Source organism: Littorina saxatilis, linkage group LG7 (assembly GCF_037325665.1).
Source record: "Littorina saxatilis isolate snail1 linkage group LG7, US_GU_Lsax_2.0, whole genome shotgun sequence".
Lineage (NCBI taxonomy): Eukaryota > Metazoa > Mollusca > Gastropoda > Littorinimorpha > Littorinidae > Littorina > Littorina saxatilis.
In genome coordinates, this window is record NC_090251.1 from 14,064,240 (window position 1) to 14,082,284 (window position 18,045).

The 18,045-nt window shown below is 40.3% G+C and overlaps 1 long non-coding RNA gene across 1 annotated transcript; it reads left to right on the forward strand.

Annotated features, from left to right (window-relative positions):
* Positions 1-11,851: 11,851 nt before the first annotated feature.
* LOC138970752 (uncharacterized) lies at positions 11,852-16,917 on the forward strand. Its single transcript, XR_011457061.1, has 4 exons — positions 11,852-12,144; positions 12,682-12,813; positions 13,519-13,601; positions 15,413-16,917. It is a non-coding gene; the product is annotated as an uncharacterized lncRNA (long non-coding RNA).
* Positions 16,918-18,045: the final 1,128 nt, after the last annotated feature.

The following is an 18,045-nucleotide window of genomic DNA, read 5'->3' on the forward strand; positions in this document are numbered from 1 at the left end:
CTCACATAAATGGCAGGAAAGTAAGTAGAAGAAAAACAAAATAAAAATAATGTAACTATCTATAAAAAAAAACAAAAAAAGTCGCGTAAGGCGAAAATACATTTAGTCAAGTAGCTGTCGAACTCACAGAATGAAACTGAACGCAATGCAACGCAGCAAGACCGTATACTCGTAGCATCGTCAGTCCACCGCTCATGGCAAAGGCAGTGAAATTGACAAGAAGAGCGGGGTAGTAGTTGCGCTGAGAAGGATAGCACGCTCTTCTGTACCTCTCTTCGTTTTAACTTTCTGAGCGTGTTTTCAATCCAAACATATCATATCTATATGTTTTTGGAATCAGGAACCGACAAGGAATAAGATGAAAGTGTTTTTAAATTGATTTCTAAAATTTAATTTTGATCATAATTTTAAAATTTTTAATTGTCAGAGCTTGTTTTTAAATCCAAATATAACATATTTTTATGTTTTTGGAATCAGAAAACGATGGAAAATAAGATGAACGTAAATTTGGATCGTTTTATAAAAAAAATATGTTTTTTTACAATTTTCAGATTTTTAATGACCAAAGTCATTAATTAATTTTTAAGCCACCAAGCTGAAATGCAATACCGAAGTCCGGGCTTCGTCGGAGATTACTTGACCAAAATTTCAACCAATTTGGTTGAAAAATGAGAGCGTGACAGTGCCGCCTCAACTTTCACAAAAAGCCGGATATGACGTCATCAAAGACATTTATCAAAAAAATGAAAAAAAAATGTCTGAGGATATCATACCCAGGAACTCTCATGTCAAATTTCATAAAGATCGGTCCAGTAGTTTAGTCTGAATCGCTCTACACACACACACAGACAGACAGACAGACAGACACACACACACACACATACACCACGACCCTCGTCTCGATTCCCCCCTCTATGTTAAAACATTTAGTCAAAACTTGACTAAATGTAAAAATGTAAAGTCTGAGTCTCATAGGATCCAAAGATATTCACCAATAGTTCATGGATCATGACACATACGAGCTTCAATGAGTTTGTTCTTTTGTTACTGCTAACTGAGGTAAAACGTATATATGGCGACAACAACGACGACGATGACGACGACGACGACGATGACGACGACGACGACGACTGGTCGATATAATCTGTTTGACTCTAAACGAAAACGAATGTACACATGGGCTACAATTCTACAGACAGACAATTGAATTTAAAAGACGTAAAGCATCGCTGGAGACCGTTCTGTTGTTTTTAAATTGTTTTTATTTTTTCATCAAGATAATTTCCATCCCCAAGCCAAATCTGTGCGCCAGTCAAATTAGAAACAGAAAGCAAAGACTTTTTCTCATAGATGGTTGCGAGGTAGATTGAGATTTCGGTTGAGAATAATATAGACAGACTCTTAACTACCAGCTTCGCTGTTGAAAACCACCCCCGCCATGTGTGTGTGTGTGTGTGTGTGTGTGTGTGTGTGTGTGTGTGTGTGTGTGTCAGTGCGTGTGCGTGTTAGTGCGTCAGTGCGCGCGCGTACGTGTGTGTGTGTGTGTGTGTGTGTGTGTGTGTGTGTGTGTGTGTGTGTGTGTGTCTGTCTGTCTGTCTGTCTGTCTGTCTGCAAAACTCCATAATAATAAATCTGTTCGCTCTTTTTAAAGCTGGATTTGTGTCTGTATGTCAGTGTGTGTTTTGTCGTTTTTAAGCAACTAAATTTTCAAGGGACAGTCAATTGCTTGTTTGTGGAAATAGGGATCGTTAATTGGGCTACCTGCCGATGATCGACCTGAGAGGGCACCGGGACCCCAAATTACCCTGAACGGAATTTTAGAGGGTCCCAAATTACCCTGAACGGAATTTTAGAGGGTCCCAAATTACCCTGAACGGAATTTTAGAGGGTCCCAAATTACCCTCAACGGAATTTTAGAGGGTCCCAAATTACCCTCAACGGAATTTTAGAGGGTCCCAAATTACCCTCAACGGAATTTTAGAGGGTCCCAAATTACCCTCAACGGAATTTTAGAGGGTCCCAAATTACCCTCAACGGAATTTTAGAAGGTCCCAAATTACCCTCAACGGAATTTTAGAGGGTCCCAAATTACCCTCAACGGAATTTTAGAGGGTCCCAAAACCGGGAGGACTTTTGGCAGTTCCGTGAGATCTACTCAACAGCGCTATTTGTCATTGTTTGGTTTAGATTGGGTCAGAAGAGATCCAGCATGGCATTTCTTTGTCATCGAAATAAGTTAGTGAGTGTGTGTGTGTGTGTTTCTGTGTGTGTGTTTCTGTGTGTGTGTTTCTGCGTGTGTGTTTCTGTGTGTGTGTTTCTGCGTGTGTGTTTCTGTGTGTGTGTGTGTGTGTGTGTGTGTGTGTGTGTGCGTGCGTGCCTGCGCGCCTGTGTGTATGCGTGTGCGTGTGTGTGTACACATGTGAGAGTTTGATATACAAAGACTGAAACTTTAATTCATCATGTTAAGTTGCCGTGAGAAGGACGTTATAGGTGGTTTTAATAATGATTGCGGTTTTCAAGCAAAACCGTTTCGGACGAGCACTTTTTTAGAAAATAGGGGGCGCTTTTGCCCGAGGGCTACACAGCTGCGACGATTGCTTTTGCAGATTCGTATGGCAGATACGATTTGTATCGTTACCATCAGCCCGTAATCGTCTGAAAGCTCGACTGAAGTCATCTAGGGAGAGATCAGACGTACACGTTTTTGTTAATTCGATCTGTGTTGACATCAAGGTAAACGCTAGAAAATCCTCTACAAAGAGAGTAGAATGACGTAATAACTATTGAATCTGTGTTGATTTTGTTTTTGTTCGTGGCTTTTTTGTCTTCGTATCTGTCTTTGTGTCTGTCTTTCCTGGAATAGAATAATCCATTTGTTGAATCTGCGTTGGAGTTTTTGTTCGTGGCTTTTTGTCTTCGCATCTGTCCTTGCGTCTGTCTTTCCTAAAAATAGAATAATCCTTTTCTTGAATCTCAGTTGGAGTTTTTGTGCGTGACTGTTTGACCGGGTCATACCTAAAACTTTAAAATTTGCCATATAGTGGCTGCTCCGCCTGGCGTCTGGCATTATGGGGTTAGTGCTAGGACTGGTTGGTCCGGTGTCAGAATAATGTGACTGGGTGAGACATGAAGCCTGTGCTGCGACTTCTGTCTTGTGTGTGGCGCACGTTATATGTCAAAGCAGCACCGCCCTGATATGGCCCTTCGTGGTCGGCTGGGCGTTAAACAAACAAACAAACAAACAAACAAAAATGTCAACAAAAGAGAATAGACGATGTGCTGAAATAACTCAGGTTTGAATGGGTTGTGAAAGAGTGAATACCCTTGCTTTTAGTGAGTCAAACTTTCCTACGTAACGTTATAGGCCAGCCACTAGCGAGGGGGGGGGGGGGGGTTGTCTGAAACAAATGGACAAGGAGCAGGTGTGGATAGCTTGCTATTCAAAAAGCAAGAGAATTCACTCTCTCACAAGCTATACAAACCCGACAGAGTTATTCATGAAGTTCGTCTATTACCATTCTACACAGCAAGCAGTGGAAAAATGCGTTAATCCAGATTAAAAAGTCCGGACACATAATATGCTAAACAAAAAAATGGTTTACGGGGGGGGGGGGGGGGGGGCAACGATATCTCTTCAAATGCACGAAGCAGTCTGGCTGTTGAATTAAGGTATCTGTCCAAGCGGAAGGTTTCTCTTATTCTATTGAAAAAGCCAGGACAGACCTGTCGTGGTTTATAAGACGGTTAACACGGTAAAGAAAGTATCGTTAAAGCCGAACATCCGTCTCCAAAAGACCAAGCCTTGTTCTAGTAGAAGACCACAGAGCTAAATTAAGGCGTAAGGGTCACCCAGAATTTGGAAAAAAATCGTTTTTCAGATATACTAAATTATGATGTTGCCAAAAGCTAGAACAATATCTCTATTTTCATGTGCAGTTTACATTTTGTCTCTAGCATACATTTTTTTTGTTGCAATAAGTGCTCAAAGTAGGTTGGTGGGAATTAAAAATCCCTTTAATCAAGGCCTCTGTTGAATGAAATTATCGGTTCTGATGATGAATTCGATTCCAAACACTGCTCAGAACAGTCTGACACAGATAATGAATCAGACAGTAGCTCAAGTGAAGATAGTTTTGATTCTAATCTCTTGATGACCCCCCCCCCCCCCCCCCCCCCCCCCCCCCCCCCCCCCCCCCCCCCTCCATAAAGGACATAGACTGATAGATGTTGAACTTTTTGCTGTTTTATGTGGTGAAAGTTCGCGCGAAATCACAGGCAGCTACACTGTCTGCATGATCAACTTGTTTAAATATTCACCTATTCCATTGAAACTTTGCACATCAAATGTTCACTTGACTGGCTATATTTTGTTCTAAAATAAAGCTGCTAACCAAAAAAATATAATTTGTTTGATTGTGTGATATATCATAATAATATATAGAATTATAGTATTCTTTTCTAATGCTACTAAAAGTAAAATTTCCAACAAAACAGAAAGCTTTTAGAATATAATGTAGGTAATGATGCTTTAAATATGAGTGCCAATTTATTTTTCAATTGGACACATACTTTTTTCCCAAGAGTGCATTGAAAAATGCTAACATTTGCATTTTTGCAGATTTATTTTGCCCATTTTGTTACGAACTAAATAATTCTTTCAGTTGTTCTATTTAATTTAGACATTCAAACTTGATGTTTTCTGAAAATATAATGATTTTTGAAGAAAACTACCAAACATCAAGCCAATTCATTGATTGCAAGTGACTGAATAAAAAAATAACAGTTTTGGTCCGACAATCTGGGTGACCCTTACGCCTTAAGCGTTGCCAGCACGAGAACCTAGAGCTACATCTGCTTCGCCCCGATGTTGGTCTTTAAAGCCCGTCCTTAATTGAGCCCGAAGTCGTCTTCGAGCTTCGCGAAGACTTCGCGAAGCCTTTTTACCGAAAACTCAGTGCTAGAGCTCCGTTCAGCCAGCTTCGCGAAGCCTTTTTACCGAAAACTCAGTGCTAGAGCTCCGTTCAGCCAGCTTCGCGAAGCCTTTTTACCGAAAACTCAGTGCTGGAGCTCCGTTCAGCCAGCTTCGCGAAGCCTTTTTACCGAAAACTCAGTGCTGGAGCTCCGTTCAGCCAGCTTCGCGAAGCCTTTTTACCGAAAACTCAATGCTGGAGCTCCGTTCAGCCAGCTTCGCGAAGCCTTTTTACCGAAAACTCAGTGCTGGAGCTCCGTTCAGCCAGCTTCGCGAAGCCTTTTTACCGAAAACTCAGTGCTAGAGCTCCGTTCAGCCAGCTTCGCGAAGACTTCACGAGGCCTTTTTACCGAAAACTCAGTGCTAGAGCTCCGTTCAGCCAGCTTCGCAAAGTATACTTGGCGTAGTCGACTTCGCCGGGTCAAGGACAGGCTCTAGGGACTGTCCTTTCATGCTGAGCACTCAGATTAACACCCGCCCCCCCCCCCCCCCCCCCCCCCCTCCTCTTCCTTAAAACCAAACCCACCGTACGATCAAAAAGCAACGTATGTAGAAGCTTGTGGGCGGACCACTCCTCTAAATACCCGCCTGCAGTGATGAGTGTGTAATGGCTGCACTAAGGATCGCTGCAAATTGCATTCCTCGTCAGATATTAGCGTCAATCAGTACCATGAACTATGACGTTTACTGGGGGGGGGGGGGGGGGGGGGGGTTAGGGTCGGGAGGGGTATATGAATGAAACTGTCAAGCGAACTGTGACTCTTTTTTTTTTTTTTTTTCTACATATACCCTATATCTGTGTGAGTGAATGTATTCGGTGTGTCACAATGGCATAGATAGCTTTCTTAAACTGCAAGTGAAACGAAAAAAGGCCCATGTGCTGTATATACCTGCTTTTAAGCTCTCTCTGTACAAATCTGAATCACCTTTTTTAACCCTTGATCTTATAAAGTGGCTCTGAAATTTTATCACTTTTTATAAAGTACCTTTTTGGAAAATAAACGTATTCTTTTAACATCCTACTCCCAATGCTTCTGGAGACAACGGGTGCCAAACCCAATCATATTAAATCAGACTATCTAGAAGAAGAACTTACCCCTCTTAACGAACTTTTATCATCACCACTCCTGCCCACCCCGTCATCCTCCCCTCTTCGCTCACCCTTACCAGCTCCTTAGCGTATCACCAATTCTTGTCCCAAATAGAAATATTTTCTGAGAGGACGTTAACTCCCCCCCTTTAGTTTAGTTTAGAACTGTGACTCGGTACCAAGCTGTAACTGAGAGTGATGAAAATGCCAGGCAAAGGACGCTGCCTATAAAAATGATAGGATCACAAAAGAAATAGAACACACTCCTGGAACGGTTATGTCAGTTATATGTGTAACTAATCCGTGATTTATCAGCGAATGTATGAAATTAAAACAATGTTAACACCCGGATTAAAAGTAAATACCTTAATCGCCACAGGAACTGAAAACCTGGGACGTCATAAAAAAAACCAGGCAGTTCTTTGTCAGGCTGCTGGCATTCAGTACAAAGCTTCTCTTCTTCTTCTTCTGCTTCTTCTGCGTTCAGGGGCTGAAACTCCAACGTAAACTCGTACCCAATCTCGGCATTTTACGCGTATGACCGTTCTTATCCCGCCATTTAAGTAGCCATACGCCGCTTTCGGGGGATGCATGCTTGGTTGTTTCGTGTTTCTATAACCCACCAAACTCTTGACATGGATTACAGGATCTTTTCCGTGCGTACTTGGTTTTATGCTTTCGTGTACACACAGACAGAACAGGTCTGCACAAACGTTGACCTGGGATATCGGAAAAATCTCCACCCTTAACCCACCAGGCGCGACCGGCCGGGATTTGAACACTCCACCTTCCGCATAGCAGGCCGGAGTCTCATCCACATGGCCATTGCGCCCGTCGGTAGGGGGCCTAGTACAGAAACAAAGCCGAAACCATGGTTCGTGTTGATAAAATATTATGAAAATGTCAAATCAATCCACAAAGGCATTGCTAAAATGTAGCGCTTTTGGTCATGATACCCATAAAAATTGACGTTAAACGTCCCGTTTTTGACCGCTCTTGCGATCGACACCTGCATGAGTAGGAATAGCATAGCACGCGAAATACGCAAGGTAGCAAAACAAATCGATCTGTTCAGGGTAGATAGTTTGACTTTCTTCTCGTATGTCAAAGTTGCAAAGTTTTGCCTATTGTAATTTTTTGTCGATTTTTCATTCGGCTCTTCCGTATTTGTCTGGTCGATTTTTAAGGTACCCTAACTTGAGCGGCGGTCACGTGATGAAATTTGTTGCAATAATTTGTTGGCAAAGTTTACTTCCGGTTATCTTCTAGCTGATGCGCAATTTTCATCTGTTTACACATTATCTCAGGAAAAGCGTTTACTCACAAAAGTGCATATGATAATGATAAAGAGTACATTTTGTTTTTGAATCTTATGTAATTCAGCGTCAAAACACATAGGTTTGAATTGGCAGAAAATATTATTTTCAGAGTTTCATGTATCTGAAATGTACCTTTGTTGCAGAGTGTTTGTAGCACGTGTATGTAAATAAAACCAAAAGGACATCAGTGTACGCTCAAAAGTAAATGTTTTAGTGATCACACAATAAGAATGTTTTAATTAACAGCAATAAACTACCGTATTATGGTATAGATATGATTGCAAGCAATGATTGAGTTATTCTTCCGGTGTCTTGAGTCTTCTTATCCTATTTCGTGTTTTTTTCTAAGACTAGGGCTTAGTAAAGGCGTGTTTTCAAAGAAATGCAAAACAGTGTAATCAATGGATCATACAGACGTGTTTGTTTGTTTTATTTGGCATCAACAGATATTCATTTCATATGGCAGAAAATCCTATTATAAGACCCCTTTGTGTGTATAACAATAACAATAACAATAACAGCACTTTATTGTCCATTAAAATATTACATAAAAATGGAAATTTTTCTTCGGCACACCCTGTCTGCCTGTAAACGATTATAACAACAATAATATACTAATTATAAATGTTAAACCTTCACGTCAACTTACTCGCAGTTAATAGCTTGAATTTATTCGAAGAAAAAAACAAAAACTGAAGAAAAAAAAGTCGCGTAAGGCGAAATTACTACATTTAGTCAAGCTGTGGAACTCACAGAATGAAACTGAACGTAGTCCGCCGCTAGTGCAAAAGGCAGTGAAAGTGACGAGCCTGTTTGGCGCGGTAGCGATTGCGCTGTGCTTCATAGCACGCTTTACTGTACCTCTCTTCGTTTTAACTTTCTGAGCGTGTTTTTAATCCAAACATATCATATCTATATGTTTTTGGAATTAGGAACCGACAAGAAATAAGATGAAATAGTTTTTAAAACGATTTCAGAAATCTAATTTTGATCATAATTTTTATATTTTTAATTTTCAGAGCTTGTTTTTAATCCAAATATAACATATGTATATATTTTTGGAATCAGAAAATGACGAAAAATAAGATGAAATTGTTTTTGGATCGTTTAATAAAAAAATTTTTTAATTACAAGTTTCCGATTTTTAATGACCAAACTCACTCATTAGGTTTTAAGCCACCAAGCTGAAATGCAATACCAAACCCCGGCCTTCGTCGAAGATTGCTTGGCCAAAATTTCAATCAATTTAATTGAAAAATGAGGGTGTGACAGTGCCGCCTCAACTTTTACAAAAAGCCGGATATGACGTCATCCAAGGTATTTATCGAAAAAAAGAAAAAAAACATCCGGGGATATCATACCCAGGAACACTCATGTCAAATTTCATAAAGATCGGCCCAGTAGTTTAGTCTGAATCGCTCTACACACACACACAGACAGACAGACAGACAGACAGACAGACACACACACACACACACACACACACACACACACACACACACACACACACACATACACCACGACCCTCGTCTCGATTCCCCCCTCTATGTTAAAACATTTAGTCAAAACTTGACTAAATGTAAAAACCATCAATATAAACCGATATTGGCTGTTGTGTGATAGTAGCGCTGAAACACGCCATCACTTAAATCATGTGCAGTAAAGTCTGTGTCGACAGTTAGACAATTTAATTATCTCTCACTTGATATACAATTAATGTACCTCTGATCATTTGCATTCGACTTCTGTGCTTCCAACCAGCCCATTGCTAAACAGGAGAAAGCAGTCAGAAGAATGAGGGAAAATTACATTTGTCATAAAGAATTTTCCCAAAATAACTCACAATCCAAACATTAACTTATTTTCGAAAAATGTCGACAACAATTACTGCAAATATTGATTCCCCAAGATTAACTAGTGCAAATTATATAATAGACAGATCTAAATGTGGAACTTTTCAGCACGTGTACGGGAACGTGTACTGGTAACGTCATCAAATCCAGTTTTCACGTCACGTGTTTGCCAAGATCTACACGTCTTGGTGGGAGCAAAACAACGTATGATTTGGAACATTGGAGAGAAAAAAATGACTTACGGGTGACGTAATTTCTACACGTACGCGTACAGGTCTTTGCAACACGTGCGCTCATCTAGAACACTGTAATGATGCACTATGACATGTTTTGCTTACTTACGATTTAAAATTGTGAAGTTATAGTCTATGTCTTGCGATTTTTCAAATGTTTTAAATTAAACACCCAAAGGGGCGATTTAATTTATTACGATATTTTGAAGAAACTAAAATACGTCACCACTACATAAACAATTACAATGTGACGTAGTTGTAATTGACGTCAACATGTTCATAATTATCTTACCCTTCCAATTATAATAATGCTGTTGAAGAATGTTTGACAAGCGGTTCAACTTCTATGTCTGCTTATGAACCCAATCCTCTAAACGAGAATAGTAAGCCCTAAGAAGGAAAACACGCACATTACACAACGTTTTTCTCAAAGCGGTATGGAATATAGTCCCCGGAAGCTAGGTTTGCCGTTTGGTGTTACGATGTTAAAATCTTTCAGAAAAATGTGGTGGCCAGCCCAACCCCGCCGGGTTGACCAATGCGGTCCTTGGATGACTGACTAGCCATGCTCAAGTTTCATATTTTATCTTATTTTAATAATAAGGGCTTACAAATTCCTTTTCCTTGTATTTCTCTCCTTAGCAATCCTTGAACTTATATAAAAACTGTCTTTTGATAATGCCATATAACTTTTAATTACTTTGAATGTGGTTAAGTGGGTCTGTCATAACAGCTAAGACACTCCTTTGTTTACGTCTTTTCTCTTTGGCAACAGTCAACGAAAACTTGGGCAGAGTGGGTTTCAGTGTCCGCCGGCGATCTCAGACAAGAGTCAGATTCCTGTTAATTCCATGGGAGAATTAGCGGGATCGTCTGCTCCGCATATCGGAAGTAGCACGAGTAGTTTCCCCTGGCCAGACGCAAGTTGCGTAACTCCGTGTACTTACTACGATCAGACAGAGTTGACTTTTACGTTTCATCTCTGGAACTGTGCATAAGTTGATGTTGGGGCCACAGGGTGCAGAGAGGGTGAAGCTTTCATTCAACTTGTAAGATTACGTGAAGGATCGTTTTCAATCAGCCCACCAGCCGTACTCCGCCTTCGGAGTACTTTTAAAAGGAGCATTCTTGTAAAGGGGTGTATTAGGTTGGGTTCATAAGTGAATAGGTGACCACGCAAGTACACGACTATTTAGCATCACTGCTGAACATACATGGTCGGTCCTCCCCATGCAAAATATAGGCTAAAGGCGAGTATACATCTTCTTTTTACATTTAGTCAAGTTTTGATTTTCTTTTCTGTTTTCTTTCTTTATTGTCTTATAGCTTACAGGCTTTTCGACAAGACACAAAAAGTAAAAACGGAAAAGAAAAAAAAAGAAGAAAGAAAAAACACGCGACGCGTACGGGACTACTATAACATGTGTAGCATGATATGCCATGTTATTGCTCATAATTATTCCGATTGTTTGGCAACAGAGGTTTTTTTCCCACGAAAGGACAGTTGAGAAAAGTTCAAGAAAGCGAGTAGTTTCGAGGTCCGGGTCAGCGAAGAAAAGTCAGTGTTCCTAGTGGCACGTGAAGTCCGCGTCCGTCAGAAGTATACTTCGCGAAGCTGGCCGCACGAAGCTTTAAGGCGGTCCTTAATTCAGCCCGAAGTCGACTTCGCGAAGCTGGCCGCACGAAGCTTTAAGGCGGTCCTTAATTCAGCCCGAAGTCGACTTTGCGAAGACTACGCGAAGTCTTTTTACCGAAAACTCAGTGCTGAAGCTCCGTGCGGCCAGCGGCGCAAAGTATACTTCGCGTAGAGGACTTCGCCCAATTAAGTACAGGCTTTAGCACTGAGTTTTCGGTAAAAAAATTAAAACAAGTCGCGTAAGGCGAAAATACAACATTTAGTCAAGCTGTCGAACTCACAGAATGAAACTGAACGCACTGCAATTTTTCAGCAAGACCGTATACTCGTAGCATCGTCAGTCCACCGCTCGTGGCAAAGGCAGTGAAATTGACAAGAAGAGCGGGGTACACTCTAAATTTTATAACACTTTGAGAACACTGAAAGTGTTTAGGGTGAACACTTAAAGTGTTAGGGTGAACACATTTTTACACTTTTGGAACACAGAAAGTGTTCTCAATGTGTTATCCTGAAGCATCTTCTGCTACCTGAACACTTTTGGAACACATGGTAAACACTTTTTTGCACAGTGGAACACCAGGTGAACACACGTGTTCAACAAGTGTTCCACAAGTGTTCCACTTCGTCTTTTAGTCATGCTCCGAATAAAATAATACATTAAAAATATTTGGGCCATGAGCAGATTCGAACCCGAGACCTTCGCATTGCCATGTCAGCGCTCTACCGATTGAGCTACGGAGACTCGTCGGGACCTAGCGTCGCTTAGAGTATATAATTTTTATACCCCCTAGACCGCTGTGGGACGTTTTTTTTGTTTTTGTTTTTAATCGTGTTGTGCTTATATTTTTTCATCAAACATTTATTTCATCTGAGACATCTAATAAGCGGTAAGTATTAGCATTTTTATTTTTACAATTTAATAATGTTACTAATTGTCCCATCATGCTTCAGCTGGACCAAAAAAGAACGTTGACACTTTTAGATCTGTGGACCTGTCTGCGTTGTCGCTGCGTTGATTTGGCTCAGGATTTCCGATTGTTATCTGTAAGTTGCTTGCTGAGATTTTGTATTAATTCATCTAAGCTTAGTCACTCGTATTTTTGTTGTAACATGTTCCTGTTACTTGTATCTGTGGACGTTTGAAGACAATTTCTCTAATTTTGCTGTCGCAACGGTTTCAGCTGATCAGTGGACCTTTTACATTAGTTCTGCGTTGGTAAATAAACTCTATTTCAATTTGATGTTGATTTTTTTTTATTCTGGTTGATGTGCTTGGTTTTGTGTTATTGTTATACTTGTATGTCCAGGGGTTCCTTATAATTATAATGGTGGTCCAGTGAACGATACCTTCCGCCTGTGGTCAGAGCAATACATTTGCAGATTTTCGGATTCTTCTTCTTCCTTTGGTTAGATCATAGATGCACGATCTGCACGCTAGATATAAAAGTGAAGCGGTAGGCTAAAAACAGCATACATTAATGAACAACATCCATCATAATAGTGGCCAGGTTGATTGTGTGCACAATTTAGAATAATTCTATGCATGCTGTATTTGATTTCACAGATCTATCACACTTTCAGGGAACTGGGAAGCCGTTTGAGCTAATGTGCCCATGTGGCGAATCGATGTGGGCGTAACCTGCGCACATTTCTTCTGAATTGCACTGAGGATGAACAGGAGGCACTGACGGCAACCCAGACGTGTTTACCAAGGTACGCATGTCCTGCATTTGCATATAGTGTGTAGTTTTGCAGAGAAATATTGACTTTCAAATTGATCTGATAAGTTTTGTTTGTTTGTTTGCTTAACGCCCAGCCGACTACGAAGGGCCATATCAGGGCGGTGCTGCTTTGACATTTAACGTGCGCCACACACAAGACAGAATCACAGGCTTCATGTCTCACCTAGTCACATTATTCTGACACCGGACCAACCAGTCCTAGCACTAACCCCATAATGCCAGACACCAGGCGGAGCAGCCACGAGATTGCCAATTTTAAAGTTTTAGGTATGACCCGGCCGGGGTTCGAAGCCACGACCTCCCGATCACCGGGCGGACGCCTTACCACTAGGCCAATTGTGCCGGCGGTTGCGGAATCATTGATTATACTATTTGCTGAAATACTCTGTTTCAAAATTAATATCTCCGTGCAAAACACACCAGACAGTCGCCAAACTCATATGTGGACACACACACACACACACACACACACACACACACACACACACACACACACACACACACACACACACACAGCCAGCCCCCTCTCCTTCCACATTTGACAGAAATCTAAATGTTGATACACAGTTTCACAATAAACAAAAGTATGAGAATCAGAACACTTGTCAGTGTTGCTACGATGTGGAACTTCAGTAAAATAGTGTTTGATTTCTTAACATGCATCTTGTGTGTGCAGGAACCATACTGCTTGGCTGAGGCACTTTCTGGAGATGGAGCTAACAGTAATGCGACGAAACCTTGTGGATGCACTTCATTCATGTAAGTTTAAGCTTTCTGTGGGATACAGCGCAGTTACATTTTGAGAATGCTGCCTTATTTTACAGTCTTCTCCTTAAAAGGTGGAAAAAATATACATATTTTTAAGTTCAGTGAGTGCTGAGGCCTGCAATGATAAAATGTTTTCCTGAACTAAGTCTACTCAGAATTTCCATTCGTTATGGTAGAGTAGTGCCGTAAACACTGAGGCCAGCTTTAGTCAAAGCATGGCCAACAGACAACACGCTGCTGATCCGCTTGGGTCTGCCATTGCCGCTAACAGTGTATGCAGGGTGCATTCAATATGACACCCTTTTCTTTTGAAAATATTCTCATCGGAGTTTATGACAAGGTGTTTTCCTTCGGTTCACGTAGGTTTAGCTTGAGATCACGTGAGTTAAAAGCGATCCGTTTGTAAGTTTTGGTTAGTTTGATCTAAATAATGAAATATTTTAGAAAATTATGATAGAAATTAGAATGCATTTTATATTAAAGAATGCATTCCATATCATAGAACACGTTCTATATTTATAGAATGCATTCTATAAAATAGAAAACATTGTATAATATAGAATGCATTCAATCATACTTGTCATTTGCCCAGAAATGTATTCTATTATAGAATGCATTCTATAACGTCCAACAATGCATTCTTATGATAGAATGCATTCTTATGATAGAATGCATTCCATAAAGCGCCACAAAACTTCTACAGGCCAGCTCGGTATGGTCCCTGCTTCGAAAGCAAACACTCTCACACACAGCTCTCTCTTTCTCTCTGTCTCTGTCTCTCTGTCTCTGTCTCTGTCTCTCTCTCTGTCTCTCTCTGTCTCTCTCTCTCTCTGTCTCTCTCTCTCTCTCTCTCTCTCTCTCTCTCTCTCTCTCTGTGCGTGTGTGTGGCTGTGTGTGTGTGTGTAGTTCTGCTTTTCTTTGCGGGGCTGGCCTGTTGTAGTTTCGGGACATTATGCATATAAATTATAATACATTTCAGGACGTTAAAGAACGCATTCTATCATAAAAAGCATTTTGGTATTTTGTGTAAATAGAATGCATTTTATCATAGAAGGCAGTTCGGGACGTTATAGAATGCATTCTATAATATAGAATACATTACATAATAAATGATTTCCTTATAATTCATTATTTAGATCAAACCAACAAAACTTAGGTAGTTTCTTTACAAACGGATTACTAGAGGGTGCATTCAATATGACACCCTTTTCTTTGAACTAAAACTCATCGGAGTTCACGATTAATTGCGACAGTGATCTTTGGCTTCCAGTGATTGTTGACAAGGTGTTTTCCCTGGGTTCACATAGGTTAAGAACGAGTTAAGGAAAACGGGCGTGCTCAAGGCCTCGCCACATTAGCAGTACGGTTTACTGCTTACCTTATATAAACAATTTGTAGAGTGCCATTTTCCAGAGTGGCCACGCGCTAATGAAATCCTTGCGAAAGACCTATTTTAATTCTACTTTTTGTTCTTAGGGACAGACTCCTGCTTCAAGAGGGATTACTTTTTACATTCAGTCGTGTGTGCATGTGCGTGCATGCGAGTGTCATTGTGTGTTGGGAAGGTGAGAGCGAATTGGACGTGACGTATTTGTTCTCTGTTATGTGACCTATGCCCGTTCTGGAATAAAAAAAAGTTTACCTGTAACTGCGATTGTTGGAGATCTACTGACAGCAAGAAGAAGTCCACTAGTAGTTAAGATTTACACTTCAGTGTTATCAATTAAGTACAAACGTTTAACACAAACCTGTTAAGAGTTGGAAATGCATCATGTTCTAAAACTCACTTTTATTTCGAACAGGATGTTCCGGACAGCGAGTTGAAAACTAAACCAAAGACCAAGGGCCTGGAATCCTCCCAACTCTGAAGGGTGTTTTTGTTATCGGACTTTCGTGTGTGAACTTTCAAGATGGGGTTTACCAGAGCTCCGTTCATATTATTTAATAGCAACATATACCGAGCAACAAAAGAAACGCGAAAAAATTATGCAATGTTTGATTGACAAAATCTCGAACAATTATGGAGTTAGAATTATCAAACCACAACATTTTGATGAAGGCATGTTTGACACAGCTGTTGCGTGAGTATTTTGATGCTGCGATTGTTTCAACACACGGGACAAAACGAAGTTTTGGAGGTCTTGAGCCTTCATCGCGTTCTCTGGCCACTGATCGGACACTGGTTGCTTCCAGTGATGTTCCTGGTATTGTCAGCGGCTGAATTGAATCGATGTCGAAGACGTTGTGGAAGGAAATTGCGATCTTGTCTTATTGGGGTAATGCGAAAAAATCTACTGCGTTGCATAACTGCAGTGCTTCCAATGTCACCAGAACATTGCAGAAGGTGATAAACTGTTGACACATGCACGTTTAAAGCACATGCCAGCGCTTCTGGATCACCCCCAGCTTTAAATCGACCTGGCATTTTGGTGGTGTCAATCTTGGCATCCTGGCTGTTTCAAAAGTGAGACTGGCAGCAAGCGTGCCATGGTCTCTTTTGGTTGCAAATGCATTAGTGAACACATCTCACACATCAGATTTCTCCTGCTCTACTTGCACGTGCTGCGAGCGCGCATTATGTGTTTTACGATAAACCTGCTTGTCCCGTGTGTTAAAACAGTCACAGCATCAAAATAATCACACAAAAGCAAGGTCAAACATGCCTTCATTAAACTTTTGTAGTTTAATAATTCTAACTCTATAATTGATGAAGATTTTGTCAATCAAACAATGACGAATTTTGTTGCTCGGTATATTATGTGTTCAACAATTCCTACCCCAGATTCGTTTGTTCTGCGACTGCTGCAGACATTTCTTTTTGTCAATTAAAAATGCTTCTTTGCTCACAAAATTTGATTTTAATGTCTTTCTGAATTGTATGACAGTGCAGGATGAAAGTGTTCCAAAAGTGTTCTAAAAGTGTTCCAAAAGTGTTCTAAAAGTGTTCTAAAAGTGTTCCAAAAGTGTTCTAAAAGTGTTCCAAAAGTGTTCCAAAAGTGTTCTAAAAGTGTTCTAAAAGTGTTCCAAAAGTGTTCTAAAAGTGTTCTAAAAGTGTTCCAAAAGTGTTCCAAAAGTGTTCCAAAAGTGTTGACCTGAACACTTTTATGTGTTCAGAAGTGGTTACAGCAGGGTGAACACTTAAAAGTGTTCAGATGTGAACACTTTTGGAACACTTTTGGAACACTTTTTTGTGTATAGAACACTTTTTGTGTTCCAAAAGTGTTCCAAAAGTGTTCTACTAAAAGGGTGTTCAGAAGTGGTTACAGAAAGGGTGTTCAGGAGTGGAACACTTTTGTTTAGAGTGTAGTAGTGGCGCTGAGAAGGATAGCACGCTTTTCTGTACCTCTCTTCGTTTTAACTTTCTGAGCGTGTTTTTAATTCAAACATATCATATCTATATTTTTTTGGAATCAGGAACCGACAAGGAATAAGATGAAAGTGTTTTTAAATTGATTTCGAAAGTTTAATTTTGATCATAATTTTTATATTTTTAATTTTCAGAGCTTGTTTTTAATCCAAATATAACATATTTATATGTTTTTGGAATCAGGAAATGATGAAGAATAAGATGAACGTAAATTTGGATCGTTTTATAACAAAAAATTTTTTTACAATTTTCAGATTTTTAATGACCAAAGTCATTAATTAATTTTTAAGCCACCAAGCTGAAACGCAATACCGAAGTCCGGCCTTCGTCGAAGATTGCTTTGCCAACATTTCAATCAATTTGATTGAAAAATGTGGGTGTGACAGTGCCGCCTCAACTTTTACAAAAAGCCGGATATGACGTCATCAAAGACATTTATCGGAAAAATGAAAATAATTTCCGGGGATATCATTCCCAGGAACTCTCATGTCAAATTTCATAAAGATCGGTCCAGTAGTTTAGTCTGAAGCTCTACACACAAACAGACACACAGACACAGACACACACACACACACACACACACACACACACACACACACACACACACACACACACACACACACACACTCACACACCACGACCCTCGTCTCGATTCCCCCTCTATGTTAAAACATTTAGTCAAAACTTGACTAAATGTAAAAAGACTTCGGGCTTAATTAAGGACCGCTTTAACAACAACAGCTACTCGCCGATACAACACGATAGCAGTGGACACAGAAAAGTGCTCAGCGAGACTACAGTACCGAGACGATGGTAAAAACATTGGCCGAGGGCTAGAGGACTTGAGTGAAAAATGTGATGACCATAGTACAAACATTGGCCCAAAATGTCCCGGGGCCAGAAGACTGAGTGAAACAGGTCGTGACAATGGACAAGAAGTCTGGCTCCGTTTCTGCTCTAGAGTACCTGTAGCGTGATACTGTGAGACGTCCTCCCAGAGGTGTAGACACAAAGCCTATATTCTTTTTGTCTTGAGAAAACCGTTGTTTTTGTCTACTATTAATTTCT